At 43.7% G+C, this 23,734-nt stretch overlaps 1 protein-coding gene across 3 annotated transcripts in view; it reads left to right on the forward strand.

Annotated features, from left to right (window-relative positions):
- The window catches only part of CREBRF (CREB3 regulatory factor), a 259,676-nt gene that overhangs the window by 53,822 nt on the left and 182,120 nt on the right, over positions 1-23,734 (forward strand). The gene's annotated exons all lie outside the window — the stretch shown is intronic.

The raw sequence follows: 23,734 nt of genomic DNA on the forward strand, positions 1-23,734 counted from the left end.
TTTTATTTCATAGTAAGTGATGGTATTGGTGGCCACATGCAGTTGTATTTGCAAAGCTGGAGGGGGTTTTAGCATTTGTTAGCCGTCTGTTGTTCAGAATCTGGTGGGCTTCATTTAAATGCTCTCTCCAGTTTTTTAAAAGTTCCATCGGATAAGTTTCGCAATTGGGCATTCAATAAGCCATTCATTCTCTCAGTCAGTCCTGAGGCTTGTGGATAATAAGGGATATGATAAATCCACTCGATAATGTGCTGAGAACTGTAGTCCTGCACCAATTTTCCTTTGAAGTGTGACCCATTGTCACTCTGGACCTGGAGTGGTACTCCATAGTATAACATTAACAAGTCCAAAGTCCTGATGGTGTTGTGCTGAGTGGCATGTTTGCAAGGAACACCAATCCGGTACCCCGAGTAAGTACCCACTACGGTGCAAATGCATTGACACGCACAACTAATCAGTAGTTGTCCAATGTTATCAATTTGCCATATCTGCCCTGATAACTTTCCTTTCCCCAATTGACCTTTGACTGTTTGCAGGACAGATCTCTGTTGTGTGTGCTGACAAATAGGACATTGCAAAATCAGTTTTTATCCAATCTAGGGGAATGTGCATCCTTCTAATATCTGCCCACCTGTAAGTGGCTTTTTCTCCCAGATGTCCACATTTGTGGTGCACCCTTTTAGTCATCCCCACCAAGTCGGAATCCTGTGTTGCCACTTCTGCCTCTGAGATTTTGGCTTTATCACCTGCAAGGGAATTGAACCAGCTTTCTAGTAAGTCAATGGGACAATGAGCATCAACATGATAGACAATAACTGTACTTTGTTCTAGTATTTCCCAAATTTCTTGCCACAACTCTTTGCCCCACACCTCCTTTGAGTGTATAAACCAGTTACGTGTATGCCATGTAGGAAGCCAGGTGGCTACCCCATTGGCAGTGGACCAAAAATCTGTGTAAATATGACCACTTCAAGGCAGCTCTTGCTTTAGAGTCTGATACATAGCATACAGCTCTGCATATTGGCTACTTTTCCCTTCTCTTTTAGTGGTCAACAACTTTTTTGTAACTGGATTATGACACCGCTTTCCAATGTCCTTTGGTACCCACGTATTTGGATGAACCATCGGTAAACCATACATGCTTCCTATCCTCAGGGGACAAGGATTCAAATGGTGCATCCCATCTCACTGGTGACTCTTTTACCTGTGGTACCTCCTGCACCCTCTTCTCATCCTGTACAGGGGCTTGTGACTGCTGTTCATGTAGGGCTGCAGTGCCTGTCGGTCATACTCGAGCCTCGTCAAGTACAGCTGTATCACAGGAAGTAAGCCCTCAGCTACCTATGATGCATGATTCATCCTCTGGCTCTCCACCTAATACTGTGGGTACCTGTGCAGCATCCAGCAAAAGGCCACATTCCTGTGTTCCTGACACAGAGTCTAGGTCCTAATGAAGATCAGAACATTATAAGGGGTTAAGTTAAAATATGTGAGGGTAGACTAAACAGATATTTAATGTTCTTCTCCCACATTATTAAAAATAAATAAGGATCAAAAATCTTGCGTGCTGGAGGCACACAACTGTAAGCCTCACATGGTCAGGCTGCGGGTGGAGACACACTAATGCTCTTTCCAGCAGTGTCTCTTTTTCTCAAACTGATGGGTAGTTGTTGCCCTGTATGTTGCTGCTGCGCTATAGAAGACACTACTTGAAACTTGGGCCGTAAAGGAGTTGATATTCCCAATAAGAAAAATCTACACTGTGCAGTATTCAGTATGAACCCCCACTAAATGGCAGAAACAAACTGGCTAAGTCTATTGCACATGAATCTTACTCCAGGGATTAGTCCTGTATTCAGTATCTCTGTTCATTAGTTTTAAAGATATGAGTGTAGAGAGTACCAAGCCTCTACTCATCCGTGCTCAATCTTTCTTTTCTAAATTATTTGATTACTATTATCAAACCATACAGTATTGTTTTGGAAGCTTTTAAGTAGTATAAAGGAAAGAACCAACAGTAAAGCTTTTACATAATTGTACAGTCAAGTGGCTCTTGTCCATTCTGCCCTTATAGGGCCATAAAGCTTCTTAAGATGTAACATGCCATAACTTAATATACAGCCTTAACCACGACAGATGTAGAGAAATGTTTTTTTTATGTTAGGAGGGTGGTCGTGTATGGTGAGACAGAGAAAGGGAGGGAAGGCGGGCCTTTCTCACGATAATTGTTAGTGGCATGCAAAGGCATTGTGGAATTATGTACCATTTGGGGCTGGGACCTTATCTTCTTCTGATTCAGTTTGTCATTATTACACCATTCTCTTATCAGGTATGTGTCATGCCTCACAAATTTTTCTCAAAAGGACTAATCTTCTTGGAGGTAAATATGGTAATGACAAAGGAGACGGGCAGTGCAGTTTTATTATTGTCCACCAAGCATTTGGGGGATACATACGTGGGATGTCACTGTCTAATATTACTTCTCACACATTCATAAACGTACGCCATATTTTGTTTATCACACATGTTTGGTCATTTGGTCTGTATATTAGTATTTCGGAGGCTGTACCGATTTCCATGTTCTCAGTGTTTCACCTCCTACAAGGATGCAATATTATTCCCTCTGTGTTAGAAGTATCAAGGCGCTTCATTATAAAAGATGTAGGGCAAATAAGCAACACATGGATTGTATAGTCGTGGCAACATGGGTCTACTAATTTGCCAACATGGGACATAATCAATGGACGTGCATGACATCACTGTCCAAGTGCCCTACCTCCAATAAGTGGATGCAGCAATCAGGTTGCCTCTCCCTAGTATACTAGGGGAACAGTGCTAAACTTGTGAAACCTTGAAGAAGCTCATCTTAAAACATGTTTCGCTAAGGCCTTTCCCCAGTTAAGCAAACCTTCTGTCTATGTCTCATGCTTGATGAAGTGTTAGACCACCCCGCCGTGTTAGATTTTGACAGATCTTTCCAAATGGGTGGCATCAGGAGCACAGCAGATTTGGGGACTTAATGCATCACATAGTTGTGTATATATCCGTGCCTGAGAGTTAGCCAACCTAAGTTTGGTTCTTAGTTTCTGCAGTGTCCTGAGACGTTCTTGATCTATCAGGTCAATAATATGGCCATTCCCTGTTCCACCCCACACTGTCCGCTAGTATTTGTTTCGCCAATACTCAGTTTTGCATTTTCCCATAGTGACACCTCAGCTTGGAGGGAACCTGGTTTGGAAAGTACTTTGTCGACAGCTTTCCAAGAATTAATTGTCGAAAGCAGGGTTGTCTCTACCTGATTGTTATTTTAGAACATTGTGTATAATCTAGAACTTCACTGTGACTCCTCCAGCCTGTCTTCTAACTTCACCATACAGGAACGCAACCGTTGTCTCAAAATAGAACACAAGGTGACTCACCGTTCATGTTTAAGTATATGAGTACATATCAGGTAAGCACAGTCTGCCTGAGATCATGATAAGTCTCGAATTTCTATTGTCCACAGACAAAAGCCTTAATGTTTGTACCAGTCAATCTAATAAAAGAGCTTGTTACTGTTAATGCGAGCGTCCCAAGAAGTCTCCCAAAAAGTGACAGATTTAGGACAGACCAACGTGTAGTCTTCTGACATTGTTAAAAGCAGTGGTCCGAGGCTGTCTGTGACCATGCTTTAAAGCCTCCTTTTGATTATTATTCCTAGGCATTTCAGATTACAGGGAATGCATCTGAAGGGAACAGGGCCACCGAGCGATGTTCCTACTTTGGTCTATGACTGGGAGTATTTTGTTCTTGTCAACGTTTATATGGTAACAAAAATTCTGAAAATGTATTTATAATAGACATCAATCATGGCCATGAATAAGATTGCTGGGAAAGAAGAACTAAAATGTTATCTGTTTGTGAGATTTCTTTTGATGCTCATCTGGTCATGGGAGTCTAATTCATGGTCTTATTGCTTCTGCTAGCAGCTCGAATGCTATCATATAAAAGAGTGGTAATAGCAGGGATCCCTACCTTGTCCCCCTTAATTCTGCTTAATTCTTGCCACAGGATTAATGTTTAAACACACTTTCACTACAAAGTCGTGTCACATGCCACCCTTTCAGTCGCACAGGAAGGATAATGCCACTCGACATAGTCGAATGCATTCCCTGCTTCGAATGAGAGGGTGATTTTCTCATCTATGTTTTCTCTCGCTGCCCATATGAGGTGTATTAACGTCCATACTGTTGTCTCCTGAAGTACAAAATCAGCTTAGGAAGGAAGGATGAATGTGTTCTGGTAGAACCATTTTAGGCCTTGTAGTCAAAACTTTAGTCGAGATTTTAATTTCTGCAATTAACTGGGAGACTGGCATATAATTCACCCAAGACAGTGGATCTTTTGGTGTCGAAGATATTACTGCCCTGTTAAATTATGACCTGGGGGACTTTTTTTACTCTGCATTTTTAAATACTGTGGCTTCCAATGCATCAAACCTGGATTTTTTACTTTTATAAAATTCTCCCTAGAAATTCATCCTCCCCGTGATTTTCCAGTACACATGCTCTGTGGCCTTCAGGATCTCTTCCTCTATGATGCTACCCCCCATATTGTTCCTGATGTCCTGGTAAAGGTTAAGCAGTGTGACATTTTTCAAGAAGCTTTCTTCTAGTGCTGCTGTGATATTATGTGGTGAGCCCTAAGAGTTCCAGAAAAATACTGTAAATTCCTTAGTAATCTCGGATCTTTCATCCTATCACCCTGGACACTTCTAATTGCGGGTGTGATGCTGAGGGTTCCCGCTCTCTGTATCCCCATTAGATTACTTGCTTTATGTGCGTGCTCGTTCTGTTTCCACTCGGTACAAGAGAGTGTATACTCTGCCTGCAATGTATAAAGCGCATATACAATTCGTCCTCTTACCAAACTGATTGGGGAACGGCGGAGTCGTTGTTTTAGGTATGACACATTTATGGACTTCAGTTCGCAGTTGCTTTTCTTACTCCTAGCTCGTTTCAGAGGAGAGTCGTGCATCATGGTGCCTTGTATGTGTAGGAAAGTAGCCTCTTTTTAGTATGATTACTCCCACTTTTGGCTTGTTTGCGAGTGTGTGTCAGTGTGTTTTTACTGTGCCACTAAGAGCCTGCTAGCCAGGACCCCAGTGCTCATAGATTGTAGCCTAATATGTATGCCTGTGTAGTGCCTAACTGTCACTGAGGCTCTGCTAACCAGAACCTTAGTGCTTATGCTCTCTCTGCTTTTAAATTGATCACTGTAGGCCAGTGACTTCATTTACCAATTTCAATTGGCATACTGGACCCCCGTTATAAGTCCCTAGTATATGGTACCTAGGTACCCAGGGCATTGGGGTCCCAGGAGATCTATATGGGCTGCAGCATTTCTTTTGCCACCCATAGAGAGCTCAGACAAACCCTTACACAGGACTGCCATTGCAGCCTGCGTGAAATAACGCACACGTTTTTTCACAGCCATTTTCACTGCACTTGAGTAACTTAAGAGTCACCTATATGTCTAAGCTTCACTTGCTGACAGTTAGGTGCAAAGTTACTAAGTGTGAGGGCACCCTTGCACTGCAGAGGTGCCCCCATATTGTTCAGGGCCATTTCCCCGGACTTTGTGAGTGCAGGGACGCCATTACACTCGTGCACTACATATAGGTGAATACCTATATGTAGCTTCACAATGGTAAATCCGAATATGGCCATGTAACATGTCTAAGATCATGGAATTGTCCCCCATTCCAAATCTGGTATTGGGGAGCAAATTTCATGCATCCTGGGGGCTCCACCATGGACCCCAAGTACTGCCAAACCAGCTCTCTGAGGCTTGCACTGCAGGTGCTGCCACCTCACAGACAGGGTTCTGCCCTCCTGGAGTCTGGGCAGCCCAGTCCCAGGAAGGCAGAACAAAGCATTTCCTCTGAGAGCAGGATGTTACGCCCTCTCCCTGTGGAAATAGGTGTTACAGGATAGGGAGGGGTAGCCTTCCCCAGCCTCAGGGAATGCTTTGAAGGGCACAGATTGTGCCCTCGTTGCATAAACCAGTCTACACCGGTTCAGGGACCCCTTCTCCCCTGCTCTGGCAGGAAACTGGACAAAGGAAAGGGGACTGACTACTCCCCTGTTCATCACCACTCCAGGGGTGGTGCCCAGAGCGCCTCCAGTGCGCCCCAGACTTCAGCCATCTTGCTTTGCAAGTTGTGGGGGCACTCTGGAGGGCTCTGAGTGGCCAGTGCCAGCAGGTGACGTCAGAGACCCCTCCTGATAGGTCATTACCTGATAAATTAGCCAGTCCCCCTCTCAGGGCTGTTTAGGGTCTCTCCTCTGGGTTCTCTTCAGATTTTGCTTGCAAGTTTCCTTCAGGAATCCTCTGCAACAACTTTAGACTCTTCTGACCTCGGATCAACCGCAGCCTGCTCCGTGAAACACTGTAACTGCAACAAAGTGTCTACAAGAGACACTTTTCTTCAGCAACCCCAGCTCAAAGTCAGCAACTGCAACAGTTTCCACAGTGTGCACCCTCTGCGGACTCCCTGTCTTCATCCTGCACCAGAAGGACCGAAGAAATCTCCTGTGGAGTGACAGTCACTCCCCTGCTCCAAGTAAGCACCTTCCAAGACGACGACCGGTGCCCTAGGACTCCTCTCACAGCGACGAGCGTGCTCCTAAGGACACAGAGGTTGGGCACCATCGACATAGACTGTCCTGAGGTCCTGCTGACGCAATTTGGAGGAGGTAAGACCTTGCCTTCCCCTAGAGCGATGGTACCCCTGTGTATTGCATCTTCTTCGCCTCCTGAGGCCTCTGTGCACTCTTTGCAAAATTCCTTTGTGCACAGCCTGGCCCAGGTCCCCAGCACTCCATCCTGTGACGCACAACTCGCTGAGTTGTTCTCCGGCAGCGTAGGACCTTCTTTAGTTGTGCTGCACCGTCTGCGTTTTGCACCTCCTTTGAACCCGGGTCCTGCGCCTCCTGGGGGTGCTGGCTGGCATCCTGAGGGCTCTCTAAAGTGATGAGAGACCCCTCTTCCTCCTCACACAGAATTGAGGCCCCCAGGTCCCTCCTGGGTCCATCCAGTGCCATTTTGAGGTAAAACGCACTTTTGTCGTAGCCAAGACTTGTTGGCGCCTTCCAACACGAAATCTCATCTGCAACGATCTTCACGCCGTGGGACACCTTTTGCATCACACAGGAACCCGCTGGTATCTTCCTAGGGTGCATTTCTGCAGTCTTCAACTAACCAGGGACTCTTCTTTTGCCCCCTTGTCTGGGTTGGTAGGGGCTCTTGTCCTTCCTGGAACTTCTTCCGACTTCTGGACTTGGTCCCCTTCCTTAGCAGGGCTTCTGGTCCAATAATCCAGCAGTTGTACTTTGCAGACTTGGTTGGCTGCTGCAAAATCCCAAAAACGAAGTTTAGTGTGTCCTAAGGAAACTTGGAGTACTTTACTCCTGCTTTTCAGGGCTCTGGGGTGGGGTAATTTACTTACCTTTACTGTATTATTATTACTCTCCCAGTGATTCTGCACACACTACACTTGCCTAGGGGGGAATTCGTGATTCACAATCCACTTTCTTAGTATATGGTTTGTGTTACCCCCAGACCCATTTTCTCCCATTGCATTCTATATCCTTTCCTATTGTTTGCATTATTCTATGACTATTTACTTGTCTAATGTTGGTGTCTAGTGTGTATATTGTGTATAATACCTCCCAAAGGAGTATTGCCTCTAAGATATTTTTGGTACTGTGTCACCCAAATAAATACCTTTATGTTTGTTAACACTGATTATTGTCTTTACTTTTGTATAAGTACTGTGTAACTATAAGTGGTACTGCATGAGCTTTGCATGTCTCCTAGTTCAGCCTAAGCTGCTCTGCTATAGCTACCTCTGTCAGCCTAAGCTGCTAGAACACTACTACATTTCACTAATAAGGGATAACTGGAACTGGTATAAGGTGTAAGTACCCAAGGTACCCACTACAAACCACGCCAGCCTCCTTCAGTATGTTTTCCTTCTCCACTACCAATACATTCAGAGGCGTTTATACTGTGTAACTATTAAGGGGAAGCTAGTCTGCCTGGTGTGTTTGCAGAGCACGTTGTTTATCAGGTTGTCTGTATCTGAAGGTATTAATCCTTCATGGGTGCTATATTGCAGGGGGCTAAGGACAGCAAAACTAGGGTGTGGTCTGAAATTTCTCCCTCCAAGATGTCGCAAGAAAAAAAATATCTCACAGTAGAATTTGTGAGGTAAAGAAAAGAGTTCTGTGTACTAGGCTAGTACCATGCATATATGAAACAATGTGTACTCCCTGTTGTATCAGCATAATATTCTTCATATTTCTGTGAAATCATGGTCTTGAGCAAGGTCTGCAAACATGCCTCTGTCACCCCAATTTTAAAAATCCGACCGTGCACACCTATTTGATATTGGGTCATATTCCAGTCACCTTGCACAATTTAGTGGACTCCCAGGGTGGGTGGCCACGAGAACTATCAAAATTTACGTGTGTTTGTGCATTGTGTGGTGGGTTTCTGGGTTTCGTTGCCCAGGTACAATCAGTGTGTGGTAAAGAGGATGTGGAGGTGATCACAGTAGCTGCAGAAAGGGCAGATGGATGATCTGAATATGTGCACAGCAGGGATTCCCGAGAAGAGGGAAAATGGTAAGTCACTACGTCTATTCAAGTACAGTGATGTAAGGCGGTTGAAGCTAAAGATAGTTTGGGCTTTCAACAATAGTATAAATGAATTGTTAAAATTCAAGGGTGTGCACTTTAACCACACAATTACTTTTTCTAGGCTTGTTTTACGTATTGCTGACTTATGCCCCAGCAGGCACCTGAATAATTGATCAGCAGCATCTTAGGGTGGTGACATACTCGCATAAGTAGCAGTATTGGGTGGGGTCCGAGGAAGTTATCAGTGACAAATTGGCAAGGGAACCATCCATACCCAGAATTCCACACCAATCATTTGTCAGACCCCTCACAGTTGAGGCAAACTGCTGACATCAAATAAAGATTTTTTTTTAAAAAAATACATAATTTCAGTGTTATAACTTGCATAATGTGGTCCAGCAGTATATCGACCATCGTGATGAAGTCTTGCAGGTGCAACTTTGTCTACCCTATTACTTTTTTAGAGGTGACCTTGTTTTAGCTCTGTCATTTGCATAAGGCTCATTTTGATATCTCCCACGGTTGGCCCATCTCTTTGTCACATATGCTTGGCTTGTTTTACTCGACTCACCATTCTCTAGCATGGTGCATGTTGTTGCCCAGTGGCATTTAAATCTTTTTGAACCAATATGCTACCCCATCTTCTGAGTGTAAGTATTCAGATTCCTCCAGCTAGTCTGGTTCATCTGTCCACTGCCTTCAATATGACTCCAAAGACATTACCCTTTGTCCCATTTTTAGGTCGAGTGCGCCAGCGCTTTGACCTGTAAGTATTGTGGGCGTTTAGCCACGCCCATCTTACGCCCGTCACTTTCACTCGCTCGTTCGTAGGCTTGCCTTTCAAAAATCACTTGATGTCATTGGCAATTGCTTTACGTGTGTCCCGCCTTGAGACTGTTTTTGTCACGTATTGCAGAATACCCTTGGTACATGGATTGTTGCACGATTGCCAATATACTTCAGCATGCAGAACTGTTTCTTTTGTCTCTCCCCTTCGTGCTGCATGGTGGCCATTGCGCTCACAGCGCGAGCAGGCACATCAGTGTGAATTCAATCGGCTGTATTGAAGCCCTGGTCACATTGTTCACGATTACCTAATCAGATTAATTTCTTGCGGCACTCCCATTAAAACACTTGAAATTGGTAAATGCTTTACATAAAACAGAAGTCCTCAAATCGAACGTCTCTCCCAGCGAAGGAAGAGCCAATACTACAATATTCACTGCGCTCGGGAAAATGCGATCCATAATGCTTTGCAAACATTATTTTTCACAACATTTTTGCCAATAACTCAGCCTTTGGTGGTCCTAGGACAATGGGATTACCACCACCAGCACGCACGTTCAGCATGGCATGCTCTTTCTGTCTAGGTTGTCTTTGGGGTCCCCACACTAGGTTAGTGGGACCCCAAAATGATAGCCCCTCCATGCAATGACTTTTTAAACATTCTCATGGCTAGAACTTTTGTTTTATAGCTGGGAGTAGCTTGTATATGAACAGTCTTGGTAGTAGTATCATTGCTATAGGCCCGTTACCTCTAAAAATATATAATGCACTATGTTCTGTAGGGGCTACAAATATGGTTGCTCTGAATTATTTATGCCATTTTCTTTTAGTGTGGTTATGCCCTTGAGGGGCTAACTAAATAGTTACATGACCATGTTTATTACAAATGCTATTTTCATTGTGGTGTCCTCTAGGGGCTGTTCGAAGCATTGAAGTCATATCAACATATTTATTTAAATATTCATGGCACAGAAGCTTCTCCTTCAAAATGCTTTGGAGGACATTACTTTTACAAAATATTTTTGCTTGTTAGTCAGCCTGTGGTGGTCCGAGGACACTGGGACCACCTTCAAAACATTGACTACAATGTGCTCTCTCTGCCTACATATTCTCTAGGTCCCCACACTATGTTTGTGGAGACTCCAAAATAATCACCTCTAGCACCATCCATGATATTTTTAAGCTCTCTCATGGTGGGAACTTCTGTTTTACAGCTGAGAGAAGTTTTGTTTTAAAGGGCTTGTTTGTAATATTATTGCTGTATGGCTGCCAGCCCTAAAAACGCTCTCTAGGGGCTAAGTGTATGGCTATACTGCATTATTTTCTCCTGTTTTTTTCCATGGGGTCATTCTCTCTAGGGGCTAACAATATGGTTGCGTGACCCTGCTTCTGACAAATGATATTTTTGTTATGGTGCCTTCTAGGGGCTGATTTGAGCATTACAGTATAATGGCAAAAGATTTTTTCTGATAAAGGTTTGTATGATAATTGTATATGTTTAAATAATCTCTCCTTATTACAATTATGACCATAATTCAGGCCAATTGAACAGTAAGCCTTATTACCATGACTGTTTAAACACTCTTGATATATTTAGGTTACCTTTCTAGTTTATTTCTCCTCTGTGGCTATTTTATGTCTTTTCGGGGCAAATTGTGCTAGCCAGCCAGCAACTCTGATGGTGGGGTGGTGAAAGTGTATTCTATTGGAATTAGCGAGGCAGATTTAAATTAAAATGCTATATGGCAACATTTTAATTTTTGGCTGCAGATGAAGAAAGTAAATGAAAGTGCTTTAGTTATATGCAGGGCCACTGGAATTATGTGGCAAAGAAGACCATGTTATGCATCAGGGTTGACCAATTTATTTTGCAAGAGAAGTCCAGTTACGCAACACCAATAGTACTAACTAAAGCAACATAGACCTATTGCATTGCAAATGATTGTTTGCATTTCAACACTATTTCCATGGGAACGTCAGGTGACCTGAATACCTTGAAGTTGCCTTGTTGGAAGGGGCAATCTGTTTTCTTCACCATTGAAATGACCATACTTTCCTGCCAGTTACTTGCTCGTTAAGCAATTACAGGTTTTAATGCCTCATATTTGAGTATGCAACAGGATCTGGTCCTGTGTGCTCTGGAATTCTAGAGGAAGGTCAGAAGTATGCTGTAGCGGTTCAAACAGCAAAGTATACAGGACCTGTACAGTATTATGTTGCTTCTTTACTTTTTGGATTTCCATGAAGTGCACATAGCCCCATCTACTACTCCTGTCTTCCAACTCTGTCACATTTTGTGCATAGCCCAATCATTTCTTGTTGAAATCAGAAGTCCATAGTGAAATTCTCCAGTATCTCTTACTGACTAGAAGAGCAGTATCATGGGCGTCCTTGCATTCATTTAAGATATTAAACATTTGTTTTGCCAAGAAATTATCCTCTGTAGCATTTTGTACTATGATTAACATGATAGCCTTATAGAACTCTTGTGGGCTCCAGAATAGAACACTATATCTCAAAAACATGCTATACAACTAAACTGTCTCTCCATATGAGGCCTACCAGGCTGCAGTGTACTGTTGACGTGGCCTGCAGATTGGACACACTATGCCAGCACTGGCCTCTAAACGTAGAAACAATACTTCCATTGGACACAAAACTTAAGAAGGGTCTTGAAGCCTTCACCAGGACTATCGTTTGAGCCCTCAAGAACTGGGTTCAGTGTGCCAGGGTTAGCCTCCACAAGTAATCTCTGTACTCAGGGTGAGGCATTGATGGCTACATTCAGTATTCCAGGTGCGACCTTCAGAACTGGAGTACAAGAAAAAGGAAAAATGGGCTACAACCAATCAAAAACAATAAATCTCAACCCAGCACAATACCATAGATTCAAAAAATTATATTTATTACCAATGTATGTACATCCAAAGACAGACACAAATAAAATTATGCAATGATACAGATATTTGCACGGGAGAAAAAGGAACAATTACTAATATGGAACAAGCTCAATGAATACATATACCACAGCATATAAAAAACACAAAAACAAAGTGCCACACAAGACAAGACAATGGAAATGGTGAAAACACTAAAAAAGAAAAAGTAGTAAAACTCTAAATTTCATAAATATATCTAAATACAGACTAAATATAAACAAATTCTCTTTTTCTTGAAACTCTTTTGATGGTCACAATGATGTAATTCTAATGTCCATAGAAAAAAGATTTTGCCACCAAGAATTGATAGTTCATCTGAGAAAACAGTAGGAACCAAGCCTACGCGCGTTTCGGCGGTATCCCTCCAATTTATGAGGCCGCCTTCATCAGGGCAGTTCCTTTTCGAAATTTAATGTATATAATGCCATAAGCTTCATCAATTCAATTGTCTCTCCCGTTGATATACATCCATATACAAGTGTGGATAAATTTCCAAAAACACGACTGAGAAGGGGCTTGATTCTCTGATTCCACCATCCGTTCACAGAAGGCACCAAGGAATTTTTATAATAGGAATGTCTCGAGGCCTTCTTCACATAACTTTCAAATCTAATAGCCCCTCCATCTTATAATACGCTGATTTTTCCTACGTGCTAAAACGCTGGTGGTACGCCAAAAAGAAGGGTCTTGAAGCCTTCACCAGGACTATCGTTTGAGCCCTCAAGAACTGGGTTCAGTGTGCCAGGGTTAGCCTCCACAAGTAATCTCTGTACTCAGGGTGAGGCATTGATGGCTACATTCAGTATTCCAGGTGTGACCTTCAGAACTGGTCACAGTAAACTAGTCCTTAACTGTTATGTCTAAATGGTATATTATGTTTATAACAAACCTCCCGTTAGTGCTGTTCTGCTGTCTGTCGCTTTGCACTCTAAAGTTACTTTGGCTCTTATTTAGACATAGGTAGATGTAAGACCTCCACTCAAAAGTAACAGACATTCTGTCTGTCCTAGTTGGAGTGCATAGAGTTCTTATACACTATAAGGAGGGCCGATAAGAGATCCACAGCTTTCTGTTGGTTCTCCTGTATCCATCAAACTCTAAATAAGGCCCTTTGTATCACAGACTTGTCATATTGATTGCTTGCAATATATTGTGTGCGTGTTTTCTGTTTGTGACGGAAGCTTGCATAGCACTGCACATTGGATACTTATTTGTGTGTCTAATAAAAAGAGTGTAATGCGATTACTGCTGCTACCACTGGTTAAAGATGTGTTAATGAAGGTTGTGAATATCTTTTCCCAGAAGCAAATACAATTGACTATGTCAGAGTTTCTTCAGCAAGCGCACTGATGAGGATGTGTACATCCATAGAATTCGTTGGAGGCATTGTCAACTAAGCAAACCAATGTGTTTAACAGCAATGAAAAGCTGTTTCCAAAATAGCCACTCAGTTTCACTTTTTGGGAATAGACTATAATGTAGAGACTAGAAGTGACTTTCTGTTTTTACAGGAAACTTTACTTTTATGTATACCCTCGTTAGCTTCTAGAGTGATGTTGGGTCTAGGTTGCTTAAGGTATGAAAAAACAAAAACTGAAAGACTTCGCAAATGTGCCATGTTATGACGGCCATTCTCCATTTTAGGTTGTGACCATTTTGACGGTTTAGAAATCTTTCCTGTGAAAGGAATGTGACTGCTGCTTCCTGGGCCTTGAAAGAACTGTGCACTGTCTTCGTGCACCCCACTTGGTGCGTGGTGACCTACATCTTTTATTGTGTAGCACTATTATATCCAAGCGTCTTCAGCCCCCCTGCAGATTCATTCTAAGAGCTCAGAAAGCATTGATTCATTAAAACGCACTGAGAATGACTTGCTTTGTTCTTCACTAGTAAACAGTTTTGTGTCTTTAGATTTAAAAGTACCCAAACTCAAAAGTTTTAGATTACCTCAGCTTATAGCACGTGGGAACCTATGAGGTTTTATTCTTTCATTACAACTACCAACAAGACTCCAACTCGCTTTCTTCCCAGCAATCTCGAAGGTGGCCCCATTTTACTTATCTGGCCAGATAGGAACCTTCTGGCATGTTCTGCCAATAATTGAACTAAAATGGTTCCTTACTCTTATCTTTCCCAGTTAGTGTTTGAACCCAGACCATGGGGTTGACAAGTACCCCACAAACCTCACTGGGCCCACTCCTTTAGTCTTTGCAAGTTAGTAAATTTTATTTAAAGCCTTGTAGCAGTGTGCTTTTAGCAACCTCATATGGGGTACAGTCTCACTACGTGAACGCACTGATGATTAAAAAAAAATTCTTAGCTAGGAGCCTTGCTTTTGAATGTGGATACTATTGCATTGACAAAGACATTGAGTTGTTGTTGGTTACACTCCTTCACACAAAATACATGTAATTAATCCAGTCATATCCATTTCCCTGCTGAAAAGTATACCTGGGCACTGTAGTTTTATGTGATACAAAGCATTTTGGGTTGTCCTAGGAAAATTATAATTTTCTGCAGCTGTATATTTTAATGTTGTTCCTTCATCTTTACATGCACCCAGAGTTACTCCTGGTGGAAGTGAATTCATAGGCTTTAGTCTGAGCACTGGGCCTGTGACCTCCTCTGCTCCCTGTAGTCAATCAATTATGGGTGCTTATAGAATGCAAACTCGTGCCCCTGGGGTGGTCTCCAGGGCCTGGTGGAGAACTGCCTACCTTGGCCAGATGCTGTTGAAGGTTGAAGAGCCAGGTCTTGAACAGTTTTCTGAAGTCATCCAGGGAGGGGAAGATGCGCTGTTGGAGGGGGAGGTTGTTCCAGGATTTGGCGATTAGGTGGGAGAAGTAGTGGCCTACGAGGTGTTCCCGATGGATGCGGGGGGGGCTAGGCCAGGATGAGGTTGGCAGAGCAGAACTCCCTGGTAGGTCAGTGGAAGGTGGTGCGTTTGTTGATTATAGACAGGTCCAAAGTCATGGAGGGCGCTTTGTAGGTGTGTGTGAGGAGCCTGAAATGGCACCTTTTCTGGACGGGGAACCAGTGGAGGGCCCCTAGGTGGGGAAAGATGCTGGTTCTTCTAGGGAGGTCAAAGGCAAGTCTTGCAGCCGCATTCTGGATGGTTTGAAGGCGGATCATGAGCTGCTTAGTGGTTCCGGCATAGAGAGTTTTGCCGTCGTCAAGACGGCTGGAGATCAAGGCCTGGGTGACTGTCTTCCTCGTAGCAATGGGGATCCACTGGAAGATCTTGCAGAGCATGAGGACGTTGTGGAAGCAGGCAGAGGAGATGGCGTTGGTCTGTTGCTTCATGGTGATTTGGGTGTCCAGGATGATGCCAAGGTAGTGTATGTCGTTGGAAGGGGAGGTTGCCTGGGGCGGCGGGCCATCATGTGTCATCCCAGGGGGAGGGCTTGTTTCTGCAGATGAGGATCTCTGTTTTGTCTGAATTGAGTTCAACGCAATTGGTCCTCATCCAAGTGGAGATTTCGGTCATGGTGTTTTTCTAAGTTCATATGGGTGGTGGAGGCGTTTTTAGTGAGGGGTAGGACAAGCTCGGTGGTGTTGGTGTAGGAGATGATGTTGAAGACGTGGGAGCGTGTGATGTCCACCAGCAGAGACATATAAGTGTTGAAGAGGGTGGGGCTTAGGGAGGAGCCCTGGGGAACACTGCAGATGATATCTTTGGGTGTGGAGATAAAGGGTGGGAGGAGGATCCTCTGCATTCGGCCTGAGAGGAAGGAGGCGATCCAACTGAGGGCGTTCTTCTTGGATGTCAATGCTGTGGAGTCTGTTGATGAGAGTGTGGTGGGAGTTGGTGTCGAAGGCCGCGGATAAATCGAGGAGGATGAGTGTTCCTCCTAGGTCGAGGAGGCGTCTGTCATTTTCTGTTGCTGTGATCGGGCGGTTTCGTTACTGTGGTTGAACTGGAAGCCGGATTGGGACTGGTCGAGCAGGCTGTTGTCTTCTAGGAAGTCCTTGAGCTGGCGGTTGACAGCCTTTTCCAGGACTTTAGCTGGGAAGGGTAGGAGTGAGATGGGTAGGTAGTTCTTGAGCTCATTAGGGTAGGCCGATGGTTTCTTCAGGAGGGGCTTGACATCGGCATGTTTCCAAGTGTCTGGGATGGTGGCTGGGGCAGTGGAGGCATTGAGAATTTCTGTGAGGGAGGGTCCGATCACTTCTCTGCCTAAGTTGTAGAGGTGGTGGGGGCAGGAGTCGTTGAGGGATCCGGAGTGGATAGAGGTCATGATGGCGATTGTATCTTCGATGGAGAGCTGTTTCCATTCGGAGGCCCAGTGGGTAGGGGTGAGTGAGTTGGGGCTTGAGGTTGGTAAAGGTCAGTGAGCTGGGGGTCAAAGTTGCTGTAGATGTTAGCGGTCTTGTGGTGGAAGTAGTAAGAGGGTGTCGCAGAGGAATTGGGAGGGGTGGATTGTGTTTTCTGTGTCAGAAGGGCAGGCAAATTCTTTGACAGTGCGGAACTTTTGGCATGGTTGGTGCTAGTCTCAATGCGGGAGCTGAGAGCTTCTTTCTTGGTCTTCCTGATACGGTGGTGGTATCTGTTGAGGGCGGTCCTGAAGGAGTCGAGGTTGTTTAGGGTCTTGTTACAGTGCCAGTATTGTTCAAGTTTCCTGCAGTGGCACTTGAGGCTTAGGAGTTCAGAGGTGAACCACTTGGAATGGTTGGTCGGTTTCCTGATGGGGGTGCTCTTCAGGGGTCTTTGGTGTTGGTGGCAGAGAAGATCCAGTTGGAGAGGTTTTGGGTGCGGTGTCTGCGGCGGTGGGACTCGCTTCATTGAGGGCTGAGATTCATGGAGTTTCAGTGACTGTTCCAGTTGTGGCGGGGAAGAGTTGGGTGAACTCTTCGGGGCTTCAGGCCGTACCTCAATGGTGAAGTGGACGATGTGATAGTCGGTCCAGGTTAGCTCGGTGGTGTGGTAGAACTCTAACGCTGGTGGAAAAGATGGTGTCCAGTGTGTGTCCTGCAATGTGTGGGGGGGATGGGGAAGGACTTTGACTAGTTGTGAGATGCTGATGATGCCCATGTTCATGAGGAGTGAAGCGGAGTTTGGGTCATCCGGGTCTTATAGGTGGAAGTTGAGGTCTCTCAGGAAGATGTGGTGGGAGTCTATGGCCAGAAGGGCAATGAAGTCTGGGATCGAGTTGTAGAAACAGTGGCAGAGGACTGGGGGTCTGTAGGATAGGGTTTCTCTAATGGTGGTTTTGGCATCAGCTTTGGAAGTTGAGGTGTTCCATGATCGTGGTTGAGTCGCTGTCCGAGGCGGAGCAGTGGAGGGAGTCTTTGAGGATGATGGCAATGCCTCCGCCGTGCTCATTGGGGCTGCCACAGTGGATCAACTTGTAGCTGGGGGGCTTTGCAGTCTATGTAGTCACTTCCTTAGGGTTGAATTCAGATTCAAAACTCTGCTCTAGGCACAACTCTAGACTCTGCTGTATGGCTGCCTGTAAATAGTAGTCTGTACAAATTAGAGTGACAGCCCTCTTCGGAGTGGCGGCCACTTGTCAACGGGGGTGATGGGCAGATGGGTATTAATAAAAAAAATAAAAATAATACTTACCTTTATGTTGGGAGTGACAGTTCTGTCTCTCCTTCCTTCTCGGACTCCCGGAAGCACAATGCTTCCAGACTCCCCTCCAATCACGACGCTGCTGTCAACAGCATGACAGCAGCATTGTGATTTGTCTGAGTGCCATTCTTCGGCGCTCAGACAGGGAGTAGGGCCCTGTGCAATTTCTCCTCCCAGATGTCCAGTACAGCCGGGTGGAGAAATGCAAAGTGTGCCTGACTGTTTGGCCAGCCCAGTCCCTCACCCTGCTCCCGAGGAAAAATAAAATGATGATAATGTTACGTTATTATCATTTTTTTTTCCCCTTTCATCCATTGCATAAAGCAGTGGGGCGATGCTCCTTTGCCTTAGCAGAAGAGCCGCAGTTGCCTCTTAGCAAAAAAGGGAATTGAAAACTAGGGTGATCCAAACTCCAACTGCGAATAAGGGTATAAGCTGCCTGAAACGCTGTTCATTCCACTGGGGTATTTTGCAGGTATGTTTAAATTACTTTTTTTATTTTGGTCCTCATACACCTCTGGCCTTAAAGACTACGCGCATCGCCCCTTAGATGTTAGTCTATCATAGCGAAATCCAACGCCAGGGAGAATAAAACTCTCTCATTGGTCCTTAAACCACTATTATTGTTAAGGATACAAGAGTTAACATATATATAATCATAGGACCAGTATCCACATGCATATATGGTACATTATAATAAAGTGCATTATACTAGAGTGCCCTGCCATTCCCATAAACGTGACCACATTGTAATTTTTTTTTTTCCTCTTGTTCAATTTACTCGCTCCTACATCCAATTTTGAGATACCCATCAGAGCGTTAAGCCAGTCTGTATAGGAAGGGGGCATAGGAATCATCCATTTCCTGCACATCTCCCTCCTAGCCAACAGTATTGCATACATGAGCATTGGTCTGGTTTCTCTGTTCAACACTACGCCCTCTTTTAATTGGAAAAAAATAACCAAAAGGTAAAGTCGGATAGATATTTTGTCCAGTAATAGCCGAAAGAGATGTACATACCTTTCGCCAAAAAGCTAACACACCTCGACAATCCAAAAACATATGTACATCCGAAGCACCTGGCAGACCACATTTTACACAGACTACTTCTTCTCCTTTCCTAATCTTAGAAAGTCTCTTCGGAGAGAAAAAGGCCCTATGCAATGTATAGAGATGATTCCTTCTCAATGACCCAGGTTTTATTACTTTGAACACCCTTTGCATAGAAGACTCCCACCAATCTTGCACCTGATCCTGCCTTGAGGGAAACTCCTCCCCCCAAAGAGCCCTTGGTAATCCAAAATGGCCATCTAACGCCTCCAAGATCCCCCAATACCATTTAGAAACTTTCTGTAGGCGTACATGATTCCTTATCAGAGTATCCTCTAGTGGATTCACAGAGCCGAACATATTTGTGAATTCGCTTGACCAATTTCTCAAATGGAGATACTTTAATCTTGAAAGGGATCCCTCTGTCATTTCCAAGAGCTCATTCCAAGATAACAAAGCTCCTCCCCTAATCAGGTCCCCCCAAACTTGAATTCCTGCTCTGCTAAGAGGGAGAGCTAACACATCCGTTAAACATTCAGTGGTACCTGGGGAGTCCCAAACTGGAGCACTCTGACTGTAATATTGCAATTTGACCTCTCTGCGAACCTCAAACCATACCTTAGCAGCGTCATATAGTATTTTAAATGTCACTTTCTTGAAGAACTTGGGATCACCAAACTTATATAGAAAATACCTTGTTGCACCTTTTTTAGTGGCCACCATAAAGTTAAACATCGTACCCACTGCTGAGAGGTCCGGGGAGGAGAACAACATCCCAACGTTCTTAACGCATAATATTGAACATCAGGAAGCGTCAACCCACCTTTCCCTTCTACGGCGCAATTTCTTCCAGGCTATCCTAGGGCCCATATGTGCCCAAATAAAATAGTTAATTTTCTGTTGTCCAATAGTTTTTTATCCATATAAAGAGGGACAGAATTACAAAGAAAATTCAACTTAGTAGTATTATCATTTTAACCAAATTGACCCTCCCAATGATTGTAAGAGGCAGATGGAGCCAACCCAACATAAGCTTACTGCACTCAGCTATAATTGACCTAATATTCACCAGGGGAATTCGTTTCAAATCGTGGACAACTGTTAACCCTAATTACCTCATCGAATTAGTAGTGCGCCAATTCGCACTCTTCAGGTTCCAAACCATTATTTCAGTTTTATCAGTATTAATACAATAGCCTGAGATCTTCCCAAACCCCTCAGCGATATCTAACAGAATGGGGATTGTTGTCAGTACATCAGAGGTATAAATCAGGAGATCATCAGCGAACAAGGCTACTTTCTTCACCCACCCCTTGCTGCTAAAAGGGAGAATTCTCGAATCCTGCCTTATTCTCCTGCCCAAAGGTTCTATATATAGATTAAACAACAAGGGGGAGAGAGGGCAGCCCTGTCGCGTATCCTAGTAATCGAAAATGAATCTGTTAACCTACCATTAACCAATAACCTGGCCCTGGGTGCCTGGTAAATAGATCGTATAACCTGACCAAATTTCTGCCCCAAGTTACTACGATCCAGAATCCTATACAAATATTTCCTACTAACTCTGTCAAAAGCTTTCATCGCATCCACAGCTATAACAGCCAGAGGATCTTGGTATGTAGTAGCTAAATCAATGGCCCCCATTAAGGTAAATATCTGCTCATGAAGAAATCTATTCCTAATAAAACCTCTCTGGTCAGAATGAACCAAATCACTCACCACCACACTCAACCTATTTGCCATTATTTTAGCAAACAACTTGTAGTCGCTATTCAACAGAGAAATTGGTCTATACAACTCACACTTCAAAGGGGATTTACCAGGTTTTAAAATGAGCGAGATAATAGCCTCCTGCCATGTAGCTGGTAAAGAAACTCCCTCCTCGTAGATCTCTGAAAACAATTGCAAAAGAGCAGGTATTATAACATCCCCCAATGCCTTATAAAACTCAACCGGAATCCCATCTGGTCCTGGGGCCTTACCACTCTTGCTTTCCTTTAAGACTGCTATAATTTCCCCCTCGGTAATAGATCTAGATAAATAGTTCTGTTTCCTTTCCAGGAGGCGTGAAGCAAGGTGGTCTTTATCCAACCATTCGCCAATCATCCCCTCACTCACCTCCCCTTCCTCGCTATAAAGTCTCTATTTTTTTTTTGTAGAAGGTCTCTCCTATATCCTCGGGAGATGTTACGCACACCCACCCCCCCCCCCCCGACTGCACATCCACTAGTTCCTTAACCATATTACATATCTGAGCATTTTTACACTTCCAAGCCAGAACCTTTCCCATATTCTCTCCATATTCAAAGTGACTTTGTTCCCTTGCCTCATATCGCTTTGCAATTTTTTCTTGTAAAACTGACTCCAGCTGTAATTTTAACTGGGAGATTCTGTATTCTGTCCCTCAAATACACCTCATCTCCACCCATATCATGGAGGGTAGTTGATAACGCAATTTGATGTTTTAAATGTTTTACTTCCTCCCTATGCATCTTATTCCTATAACTCACTAGGCGTATGATTTTTCCCCCCATTACTGCCTTAAAAGTATCCCACTCTACCCCAATAGGTGCTGAGCCTAAATTCACCCTAAAAAAGTCCTCAGCCTCCTTGCGGAGGACCCCAATAATCTCCTTCTCAAGTAAGAGGGCTCGATCAAAGGTCGATCTCGTCCCACCTACCCCATGAGGACAACGTAGTTTTAACCTCACTGCTGCATGGTCTGACAAATGGGCAGGTGAGTAGACTATAGTCTCCACCAAATCGCAGATAGTATGGTCCACTTAAAAATAATCAATTCGCGAGGCGTGTCCATACTTTCTATTATGAAATGAGAATTCCTGCCTCTGCCCTGCTCTCTCCCTCCACAAATCACACAACCCGAACTCCTTCATCATTAACTTTAAGTACTGCTGGGACTTAGGAGGGCCGACCGACCTCGATTTTACTGACCTATCCAGCCTGTTATCCAAAATCACATTAAAGTCCCCTACCATGATTACTGGATCAGAAAAGTTCAAAAGGTGGGAAAAGACCTCCCTAAGAGGCTCTAGATCATCACAGTTAGGACCATAATATCCTAAATGTTCGAATTACTTGTTGTTTAGCTTGCACAGAGTAGGGGTGTCCCAATTTTGTGTAATTACGCAATATTTCAGCATTATTATATGAAATTACATGTAAATACATGAAATGCAAAGATCATTTCATGCTGTATTTTAGCACGAAACAAACGCATCCTTTTGTCAGTTTTTGGCATGAGGATGTATTTAGACAAAGCAGTCACTCACATTCTGTTTCTCATGTTCATTCTCTGCACTTTTTTACTGCGAAAGGTGTTTAGCTTTATATATTTACTGCAAATGGTGTGTAATTACATAAAATTGCACAGTGGCTTAATTCCTGGGACTTCGCATATCAAGTGTAATGCGAAATTCCCCAAATTATGCAGATTATGTTGGTGCAATTTAAATTTTGCCTTGGCCTATTAGAGGAGAGAGGCTTGTGCCATCCTTACATGCCTCCCACCATTGTTTAATTGTATACATTTTTTGATTACCAAAAGTTTGACTTTTATTATACTATTGTGTGTGTCCCAGAATCTCAAAACAGAAAGACTGAAAATCATAGCAATTAATTGATTATAGACATAAAGTACAACTAGAATGAAACTGCGGTCTTGATGCAGTATGCATCAGAATTAAAACAATGAACTTTTGACAAACGTAGCTTCACTGTTAATGCTTAGAGACTGCTTGACGCAAATGGTCCCTCTGTTGATCAGGTTACCTTGCCAGGGTTCATGGCAGAATTTTCTCTCTTTTTCCTGCTAACGCACCACAGCATAACTTCTGCACAGAAGTTCCTGTGCTTCTCATGACAGGGTTTTTATACCTGCTTTGTTTGGTCGGTTGTCTCCCTATAGCAGCTATCTGTTTTACAAAGACTTGTAGGAGCGGATGGAATTTTCATAAAAGTAAGGGGTGTAACCATGCGTATCTGTTCCTCAGACTACAGAACATTTCAGTCTGAAGTTTCCATGGCTGGCAAAATTCACCTCAAGTTTATCAGACATGGAGTTTCAGTTCCTTCTTTCGAGGATCCTCTCAGCTAGGGTTCACCAAGATTTGCAAAATCAAGCGTCTTTTCTGAGCAACAAACTAATAAAAGCTCGGTTCTGCATTATTCCCTGTGAAGGATGCTTTCTAGACTGTTTTCCTGATGGTCAAGAATGTGACCCTGTGAGCTCTGCTTAAAATTAAAAGCTACATTGACCCCGATGTGAAATTGTCAGTTTTTGACTCACCTGTTTGAAGAGCTTATTCTTAACAGCACTTCCTTTCCTGCAGTACCTTTGAAGCGTTTCACCTCCAGAGCTCTGCCGTCTTTCTGAGCTCCGACTCATTAACCAAAAAACGTCATTTCTAATTTGGCGGTATACACTGGTTACGTTCTGTTAACCGCTTGGCTTTGGATTTGTTTATGCGCATTTGTTGTATGGAATTCAAGTATGATAAGTCAACCTAAGATTGCTATTTTGAAAGGATCACTGGCTATAGGCAGTTGATGCATAGCAGGTTATACAGTTCTGCCAATTTCAGAATAAAACTGCAGACAAAGATGGTATCCAACTTTATTTTCACAGTTCCTGCTTCTTGGGACAACTGCTTTGACCTCTGATACTGCCATGCACCGAGTTA

This window comes from Pleurodeles waltl, chromosome 7 (assembly GCF_031143425.1).
Source record: "Pleurodeles waltl isolate 20211129_DDA chromosome 7, aPleWal1.hap1.20221129, whole genome shotgun sequence".
Classification (NCBI taxonomy): domain Eukaryota; kingdom Metazoa; phylum Chordata; class Amphibia; order Caudata; family Salamandridae; genus Pleurodeles; species Pleurodeles waltl.